This window comes from Rattus norvegicus, chromosome 1, assembly GCF_021556685.1.
Source record: "Rattus norvegicus strain SHRSP/BbbUtx chromosome 1, alternate assembly SHRSP_T2T, whole genome shotgun sequence".
NCBI lineage: Eukaryota > Metazoa > Chordata > Mammalia > Rodentia > Muridae > Rattus > Rattus norvegicus.
In genome coordinates this window covers 273300518-273310973 of record NC_141534.1, presented here as the reverse complement: position 1 = coordinate 273310973, position 10456 = coordinate 273300518, and the positions used below count along the sequence as shown (strand labels likewise).

General features: G+C 44.7%; 1 long non-coding RNA gene across 1 annotated transcript; it reads left to right on the top strand.

Annotated features, from left to right (window-relative positions):
• The first annotated feature begins 203 nt into the window (after positions 1-203).
• On the top strand, positions 204-9064 carry LOC134485267 (uncharacterized). Its single transcript, XR_015648375.1, has 4 exons — positions 204-300; positions 2223-2305; positions 4766-4825; positions 8500-9064. It is a non-coding gene; the product is annotated as an uncharacterized LOC134485267 (long non-coding RNA).
• Positions 9065-10456: the final 1392 nt, after the last annotated feature.

Genomic DNA, 10456 nt, shown 5'->3' with positions numbered 1-10456 from the left:
CAGTACTGTAGGCTCAAGAACTGGGGCGACATACTGGGAGGCCTCAAGTGAGGTACATTACCTCACTTGGATCATCAGTAGTTAGAGGTGTGGCCTCTCCATGGACAGGTGGAAATGCTAGTGCTAACAAAGACTGGTGAACACCAGGGCAACCAGACAGGCAGTGCAGTGCCTTTGACCTTTGTCCTTGCTGAACTTTCCAGGTATTTGGACCCTGCTGCCAGAAGGGTAGATGGAGCTGCAGGCTAGAGCTAACTGACTGAAGTGTGCCCCCTGGTGTTCATCGCTCAAATCGACAAGGTCAGGGATTCTTTTCTCTGACTTGAGATCCTTTTTTTCCAAATGCTGTTCCAAGCTGAAAGGAAGAAAGCACAAAGTCTCCCTGCTCGTCAGTGTCTCCAACATGAAATCTTTGCTTAACCCAAGGTCAAAAAGATATACTTCCACCTCACTTCATGGAGACATTTGTTTTGCTTCTCAGGTTTTATGTTTAGAAAGAAAAAAAAATAATTGTTTAAAGATAGACATTGAGGGTCTGAGGATGTAACTCAGTTGATAAAATGTTTGCATAGAATATCTGAGACCCTGGGTTCCATCCCCAGCATTACATAAAGAGGCCTAGTGGCACATGTCTGTAATCTTAGCACCAAGGAAACATTCAAGGTAAATTTCCACGTCATAATAAGTTTGAGGCCAACCTGGAGGATACGAGACCTTGTCTAAATATACAGTGGAGGCGAGGACAAAGAAGACTTCCAAAACAGATCCGTCTGAGATGGAATTACTGGAGAGGATGAGTACCCAGGAGAGAGCTGACAGCCAAGAAGGCCTGAAGGAGGACAATGAGAAAGGAGATGGATCAGCCAGAGTTACCCTCAGGAGCCAGGGCTGCAGATACAGACTGAGAATATCATTACTGCAGAGGAAAATGAAAGTGGGAGCCTTCGTTAATGGACGTCATTGCATAGTTATTCAAAAGGGGAGGTGTGGACCCAAACCGGATTTGCAAGGTTTAGGGTTCTATCTCTGTAAATGGTATGGGCCCCTTCCCTGGAACCCTAGGAGTTAGAGAGGTTGCCACTTTTGGTCCAGCAGGATAGGTAATGCTTGAGGGGAAAACCAGGGAAAGGTCAGGAAGGGGTAAAGTGGAAGGAGAAATGCAGCAATGTCAAGAAACAGAAGAGGAAGGGAGGAAGGAAATGGCAGTGGCAGGTGGCTTAGTTTTGCAGCTGGGGTTTTGGTTCGATCCATAGCATCAATGAGGATGCTGGTTCTTGGGTCCTCCCTGACCTGCTTCAAGGAGCCACACAGTGATCATTTTGCTGGCACACTGAGAAATTCATAGTGTTTACTTTAACCCAAAGATTTCTCTCCCCCTTCTACTTTTCATTTTTTTTTCTTTTTTTCGGAGCTGGGGACTGAACCCAGGGCCTTGCGGTTGCTAGGCAAGCGCTCTACCACTGAGCCAAATCCCCAACCCCTACTTTTCATTTCTTTATATTGATTGTTTTGGTCTGTCTTTCATGTTCAAAGTGTGTTTTAGGAATCTGGCCCTTTTGTCCTGTTCATTCTTATTTGGCTTCTCTCCTAAAAGGCTGGTTGGGAGACCTGAGCTAAAGTGGGACTGTCAATCGTAGGTTTTACCCAAAAGCAAGGTTTTCTAACTTTTGCTACACATTAGAATGACCTGGAGCAGCAGGGCTGGGGAGGCAGCATTTAGGTCTGGCCAATTCATCACCTAATGAAGTCAGAATCTCAGGGGAGGGGGCTGAGATTAGTGGTTTAGAAAGGACTCTAGGTGGTTCTAATTGCAGATTGAACCCAGCTCTAGGGTGACTTAGTTTCTCTAGGTTGAGGAACAGTCAGCAGTGAGACAGAAGAAAGTTCTGGAGATTTGTAATCTTATGTAAAGTATGGGAAGCGATGTAGATAAAGTAGGAAGTTGCATTTTCTTTGACAGATGTTGGTTATAAATGGCTATAAGATGTTTCTGTGTCTAAGATTTCTTGTTAGAAATACATAGCAAATACATTGTCACTCCTAGCTCTGTTCTCTTGAGTTGGTCAGGCTACTCTGTGAAGGATTTTCCCACCCATCTGGTTTTGGGTTTTGCTAGCACATCATGAGAGCCTGATAGGGGTGGGGGTAGGTGGGTAGCTTGTGGTTTCCATATGCAGTATGTAAGCTTTAATTGAATTTCCTGCTTCCCTTTCTACTCATAGGTCATCGGCATGGCCCTTTGCAGAGTTTGGCTGCTTGACTTTCTCTTGAGGAACTGTGCCTGGCTGACTGCAAAGCATACAGGGTAGCTTGGTTCTTCGTGCTTCGTTTGTAGTGGTTCCTCTGGGTTTAGCTCCATTTTCTTTCCACTATCACGAAACCCTGGTGGGATGACCCCCTCCAATCTCCAGGAATTACTCAGTGTGAATATGACTGGGTCTCAGCTTCCTCCCTCAGTCCCCTTGGTTCATTAGTTGCCAGTATCCATGTAAAACCCATAGCTCTCATCTTCAAGAAAGTAAGAGATAGTTTATTCTGGAGCCAGTTTGAGTGACCTTGGCCTGGGACACACAGAATTAGGTTACCCCAAATTCCGTGTTCCAGCATGGAAGCAGATTCATGAAATTTTGTAGTTTTGCAGAACAAAGAAAGTCATGAATCAAGGCGGGTTTAAGAACATTGGTGGGTACATTGAGTGGCAGTTATAGTGAGATGGGCAGACATTTTTATAGGCCCAAGATGCTGTCTTTGGACATTTTTAGCTTATGGTTGGCGCAAGCTACTGGTCTGCTAAGTTAATATATCCTAACAGTTCTTTTTTTTTTTTTCTTTTTTTTTTCTTTTTTTTTCCGGAGCTGGGGACCGAACCCAGGGCCTTGTGCTTGCTAGGCAAGCGCTCTACCACTGAGCTAAATCCCCAGCCCCGGTTCTTTTTTTTTAAAATTAGTCACATGATGTTAGTTCTTACACAGAGGCAGACAAGGAATGGCTGGGGTTGTTCTGGAGAACTAGAATTAGCCCAAGCTAAGGTAATTAGATAACAGACCTACAACATTCCAACCTCTCCACAGTTCTGTAGTTCTAACCAGCCAACTAGTCTCTGCAGACACAGCTTCTTTCCAGGAGTTCTCATCACACCAGCCTCCAAAATGTGCCAGCTGTTTCTCATCCTTTTTGTTCTGGTTTGTTTATTCCATTGTGGGCCTGAGGTTATAGCTCAGTGGGAAGAAAACATGCTCAGCATATGTGAAGCCCTTGATTCAGTTAACAGTGTGTGTGTGCACACACACACAATGCCCATGCATTCACCTACATGTGTGCTCACATGTACTTGTCCATGTGTATGCACACAAGCACACACGCACACACATACTGCATTAGTTGTTTTTCTTGCAATGGTGACAAAATAATAACAGAAGTAACTTAAAGGAGAAAAGGTTCATCTTGGTTCACATTCAGCCTGAGGTTGAACGATCTGGTGTACTTGGGCAAAATATCTTTGTGGGTAGGGGAGCAAGATGATAGGTGATCAAGAATCAGAGATCCTGAGACACGAGCTAGCCAAGGATAGCCCCAAGGATTTCCCCCCGATGAACCATTTCTTCCCACCAGGCTCTACCTCCTAAACCTTCCATAACTTCCTAAATGTAGTGCCATCTACCCAGACTTCAACAATAACCCCAGTGGGCATTTCAAATACAAATCACATCAGAGCCTTTTATAATGATTTTAGTCAAGAGGATTCTGGGGGCTGGGGGGATGCTTTAGGAAACGCTTATTTTATCATGTTGTGTGGACATGGATGAGTTACAGTAAACTTAGGGACAGGCTCATGAGCAAATTCAAAGTCAAGTTCTCAGGTATAATTTATCTTCAAAGAGGCACAGATTTCTCTATGAACAACGCAGCCTTTTGGAATATCCCACATAAGTAGTCTGGTAAGAGAAGGAGATTCGTTAGAATGCTCATGGGACAAACCGATTTGTTGTAAGGAAGGTAGCCTAGGATTACCTCAGACTTGCTATATAGCTAAGGATACTCGAGCTTCTGATTCTCCTTCATCTTTCACACATCTGCAAGTAACTTTCACTTACATTTTGTAAGCAAACTCAATAAACACATTTGTTCTCTGAGTTGGACTTTGGTGAAATTACTATCATATAAGGAGGGGATAGATGTTTGTATATGTCTCTCCAGGGAGAGTTCTGGAAACAACCATGCATTCTAGGCAAGCACTCTAACAACTGAGCTGCACCCCCAGCCTAGAACAAACTTGTAAAAAAGCTATCTTGATTTCCATTTGGCTTACAAGTGTGACAGATTGTGTCATAGATGCTGCTGAGTGGGAATACGATACACACTTGTTGCTGTGTGAGTGTCTAGTCACAACTGCTGTTGGAACGTATTTTATAGACTGCCTTTCTGGAATACCTAGACTGAGGCATTTGATTTCGATTGGACATAAACATTACATTTCTTGCTGCACAATGTTGGGGCCTTTAAGGTGAGGAAAACATCCTTGGTGTTTGGAAGGAAGGAAGCAGAAGCCTTCTTAAGTGATGCTTTGTGTGCTCCAGGGTCTTTGCTTTAAAAAGTGACTGGACTAATTCTCCTGGATTTATTCCTTTTACACTCTGGTCTCCCTGGTGCTAGAAATGAGGCTTCATTTAAAAGCCCTTTAACATTTTGGTAAACTCACATTGAATAATGTGGTGTCCAACAGCCGATTCATCGTGTGATTGCCTCTTGTTTTTTCTGAATACAGGACATGTGGTCATCAATCTACTAAAGAGGAAGAATCCTACTGATGGATGCATTTGGAAAGGTGAGCTTTCTGAGACCTGAAAGAGCTTCTAAGCAGGAATCTGGGTCTTAGGCTGTGTGTGAGACTGCCCTTTTTCCTTTACCTGTAGCACAGAGCCCTTGTCCTGGGGTCTTCTCTGTCTATGCAGAAAAGAAAGAAGAATTAGCTGGGCAGCCAGGTGCCCATTTGGGCCTGGTATTCCCGCCTGGCTGGAGGGTGAAAAGAAATCCTTGTGTAGGATGAGCTTCTGGAGTCTACCCTGGGAACAAGGGTGAACTGTCTAGTAGTGTGTTGCCAGTAGGATTGAGTGCACAATGGTTCTTGTATGGTCTGAGAGCTGTGCTTATGTGAGGTCACGGGCTAAATGAAAAATATTTCTGAGAGGTTCATGTGTTTGATCACTCGGCCCCCATTTGGAAGCACTGTTCTGAGAAATAGTAGAACATTTGGGATAAGGGGCCTAGGTGGTAGACTTTCTCCTCTTGGGGCAAGCCTTGAGTATTCTAGTTCCGTTCTGTTTCTAGTCCCTCCCTCTGACTCACTGTGATGCAAGAAACTGTCCCATACCCATAGGCTCCTGCGACCATGGATGGAACCACTCCAGTTACTCTGCTTTCTCTGCCATAATGGGCCTTCAATAGGAGTCAAGATACACATCTCTTCCCTTCAGTCACTTCTCTCTGGTATTTTGTCAGTGATAGGGAAGCTTGAAACTGCAAAGCCAAGACACTCTTTAATGTCTATAGTGTTTGCCAGCCTGGCCCCTGGCTTCTGATCTGGGTACCTGAACACTTGGCTCCCATTCTGGCTCCAGCCTCTGGCTTCCTGGAACCCTAGAAAAGTCTTTTATCTTTGGGTCTTTCATTAGCACTACCAGGAGTCAGCCATGAAGTGAGGAGCCTGCTGGCTCTATAGCACAGCATCATAGCCAATCTGGAATCCCTGAGCCTGTGTTCCAAGGCCAGACCTACAGCAATAGCTCTGGACCCAAAGGCTTTCATGTTCTCCCTCTTCCTGCTCCCTCCTCCTCTTCCTCCTCCTCCATCTCCTCCTCCTCTTCCTCTTCCTCCTCTTCTTCCACTTCCTCTTCTCCCTGCTCTAGTTCTTTCTTGTTTTGAGTCAGTGTTTCTCTGACTCAACCAAGGCTATCCTGGAACTTGCTCTGTAGACCAAGCTGGCCTTGAGCTCAGAGATCCATTGGCTCTGCCTCCTGAGTTCTGGGATTAAAGGCATGCACCATCATATCTAGTATCCAGGTTCTTCTTGAAGAACACTGTGTTCTATGAATCATGGCCCCTGGAGGAAGGTAGGATGTTGGAGGAACCTGGAGTTGCTGTTGAATGAGTCTGAGATAGTTCTTCCTGGACTAAGGCCAAAGTCTGAGCAGGGTGGGTTCCTACTGGAAGTTCCAGGACAGAATCTGTTCTGTAATCTTTTCTGTGGCCACTTCCAAAAGGTTCCATTGCCACCCAGCAGTGCTATAAGCTTGAGACCAAGCCTTCAACACGTGAACTTTGGAGGAATATTCAAGATCCAAACTATAAAGGTTGAATTGTGCTGCTTACCCTGAGGAACATCACATTCTGAGGTTCAGACCTAAGTGCTAGCACCTCAATGTAACTTTACCTGGAGATTGGGTTGTTGTAGAAGTAGTTGAGATGAGGCCATCTTGGATTGAGAAGAGACAGTGTCGCCTCTCAACACCACAGGACAAAAGCCACACAGATTGCCTGCACTCACCAGCATCCAGGAATGAGGTCTACAATGGGTTCTCACAGTCTCAGAGGGAGCCTAGTTCACTGACACCTTGGCTTGGGGTTTCTGCCTGATGAAGGGAGAGGACATATTTCTATTGCTGAAGTCATCTAGCTTGTAGTACTTCAGTATCCCTAGGAACAGAGGCTGGCCATAAGGCAGAGGGCAGGTGCCGGATCTGTAGTGCCGGCCTTGGCTTCCTGTACCTCCAATTTTCTCACCCCTCCCCTCTGTGGATTCAACTGCATCAGACTTTGCCACACTCGGTTTTAAAAGCTTTCTGGAGTATAAAAGCTTTATTGGTTACTTTTCTTGTGCTGTAACAAAATACTCAACAAAGGCAGCTTAAGAGAGTTTAGTGTTGCATACAGTTTGAGGGCACCACCCATCATGTGGTAAAGGCATGGTAACAGGAGTGGGAGGTAGCTGGTCACTTGTATCCATACTAGGAAGCAGAGGGAGATGGATGCTGGTGGCTAGCCTGCTTTCTTTTTATCATTTCAGGACTCCAGTCCATGGAACACTGCCCATATTAATGATGATGGGTCTTTCCATCTCAATGAACCTACTCTAAAAAGTCCTTCACAGACATGGCTAGAGGTTCGTTTCCATGGTGATTCTAGATCCTGTCAGGTTGACAAGATTACTCTTCACAAGAGCTTCATAGGAAAGTTGCATGTGAAGTATGCTGTTTGATGGTTTGGTTTTTTTTTTTTTTTGACATATGCTGGTGCCTATGCCATCATCCCCTCACCAAGATAATAAGCTGACTACCCTAAGGCCCTAAAATTTCCTGTGTTCCCATTGTTCTCTCATCCTAGGCAATTATGGACACACAATAATTAGCTTGTATTTTCTAGAATTTGATGTGGATGGAGTTTTCCAGTCAGTACTCCATTTTGAACATGGATTGGGTTCTTTTTCAATGTCTTAGAGCCACTCCTCCCATTCTTCCCCAGAACAGCTGGCCTTCCTTTATCCTAGCAGTTCCTAGGAGAACCTTACCCAAAGCCAGGATGGAAGAACTTTCCACCACACACTTTGCTGCATCCTTCCTCTGAACCCTGAGTCCTGTGCAAGTCTAATGTCTGCGACTAGCCCCAACTCTTAACTTAGGGAACAGACTGTGATAGGCTGTCAGTATTGTTCCTGGCTCCTGGAAAATGCTCATATCATGGAGAACCTCTGAGGAACAAAGAAACACTTGTGTTGGGAGCACAAAAGGTTTCAGAACAAACATGGCTTCCTAGCCCTGTGATCTCAGCTATTGTGATGAACACTTTTGTTCTTTCTGCCCTCCCTCACTCCTCTTTTTCTCCTCCCTTCTTTCCTTTCTCCCTTCCTCCTCCATCCATTCCCTCTTCTCTGCCTTCTTTCCCTTCTCTCTCTAGTTTATTCCTCTTTTTTCCTTCCTCCCTTTCCCCTTCTATTTCCTCCCTTTGACCTTATTTTCTTATCCTTGAATTGGGTTCAGTAACAATGCCAACCTCCAGAAAGTTGTAAGGTTTAAGAGAAGCCATGCATGCCAAGAATTTCCAAAGGTTCCCAACACATATACTTCATTAACGATGATCAGATATTCTTGATCTATCAACTATCAGGAGGTTTTGTTACCGAAAGCTGGCTTGCCTTTTCAATCTCCTGTGTGAGAAGATTCTCTCCTTCATCTTGTTAACAAACCAAATGGCTAAAAATTTCTTGATGGCTTAGGAATTCTGAATAATTAATGGTTGGGAGATCCAACAATAGAAGATGGAGACATCAATCCACCCACAAAACACACCTTCGACCCAAAGTCTGTCCTGCCTACAAGATGTGTAAGGATAAAGATGGGGCAGAGATGAGGGAAAGGCCAACCAATGAATGGCCCAACTTGATACCTATCTTATGTGAGAGAGCTAACCCCTGACACTATTAATGATACTCTGTTATGCTTGCAGACAGGAGCCTACCATAACTGTCTTCTGAGAGTCTTCATCCAGCAGCAGATGGAAACAGATGCAGAGACCCACAGCTAAACCTCCAGAGGAGCTTGGGAAGTCTTGTGGAAGAGAGGAGACAGGATTGAGTGAGCCGGACGGCTCAAGGACAGGACAAGAAAACCTACAGAGTGAACTAATCTCTGCCCATGGGAGCTCATAGAGCCTGAACCACCAACCAAAGAATATGCAGGGGCTGGACCTAGGCTCCCTACACATTTGTGGCAGATGTTCAGCTTGGTCTTCATGTAGATCCCCTAAGAATTGGAGCAGGGGCTGTCCCTGACTCTGTTGACTGCCATTGGATCGCCTTCCTGTAGCTGGGCTGCTTGATTGGGCCTCAGTGGGAGAGGATGCACTTAGTCATGCTTTGACTTGATGTCCCAGGACAGGGTGTTACCCAAGAGGGGCTTCTTCTTTTCTGAAGAGAAGGGGAGGAGGTAATGGGGGAGAGATTTGTAAGGGTAGGACTGGGAAGGGGCCTATGATCAAGATATAAAGTAAATAAATTAATGAGAGAAAAAAAGATGGTTTTTGTACAGTGTTAGGGTTTCGTTATCTGCCAGTAGTGCCAAGCTCTAAAAAAGTTCCTCTTGGGAATGGGGCTGAGTTTACTCAGTGCAAAAGTTCCAATATCAAGTTCGATGTGAATAATGGCCCTGCAGAGGGAAGGTGGAACTCATTGATGGGCAACTTCAAGCATAGTGGTGTGTTTCCTACCAACCTGACATCAAGAGTAAGTTCCCAGGCTCTGGGGTAGAGTCTGCCCAAGCTGGTCATGGCCATCTGAAGGAACTCTAAGGGCAAGGTCAGGAGATATTGACTTCCAAGGAACCTGAACCAGGCCTCAGTTCAGCTTGAACAGAGTATGCAACTTATGTGTGATGTCCCCTCTTCATCAAAGTTGTACAGTATACAACATGTATGATTGTACATGACATTTGTCTGAGATGTTGGGTTATGGGTTAGTTTTTAGAAACATGGTCAATATCCCTTAGGGACATTGAGGAAAGCAATAAAAATGGAAGCTGATCTGTGGGCAGAGGAGAGGGCATAGAGCTCATTCCTCTCACTCAAGCTTGGGCCCATTCAGAAATATTTAATGTATATGAGTACTTTGTAGCTGTTCTCAGACACACCAGAAGAGGGCATCAGATCCCATTACAGCAGATGGTTGTGAGCCACCATGTGGTTGTCTGGGAATTGAACTCAGGACCTCTGGAAGAGCGACCAGTGCTCTTAACCTCTGAGTCATCTCTCCAGCCCCCAAACTATATTCAATAGGAACGAGTTCCACCAGAAGCACTGAGAAGAGAGTTCTCTGGTAATGTTGATGTGGGACAACTGCTTCTGTGTCCTCTCTAGGGAATATCAAGGTCCTGACTAGTCTTTCAAAATAGAAGCCCATGTAGCCATTTATCCCAGTGTTTCCCTGACTACTTGACCATGACAACCATTTTCTACATAGTGTTTATTATTATTATTATTATTATTATTATTATTATTATTATTATTATTATTATTACCCTCATCCACATTTCCGTAGCTGACCACACTTTGGGACATTCCTTCAAGTGACTGGCATATAGTTCAAAAATAATTGTGGTTTTCTACATAAGCCCTGGCTGTCCTAGAACTCACTATGTAGACCAGGCTGGCCTTCATGCTGGCCAAATGCTGGAATTAAAGGCATGCACCAACCTCACCTGTCCTTGTGAGACAGGATCTCATTGATTCTGGTCAGCTAGTAAGGCTAAGGGAATTACCTGTTTCTGAATCACCAGACAATCACCAGGATTGTCTCACATTTTCTTTGAGTTACTCCAGTTGAGTTGCTCCATTTAAGTACAAATGCTAACGTAGCAGGATGAGGCATCTTAGTTATGTCAATCCACAGCCACCCTTTACTCTAGATACC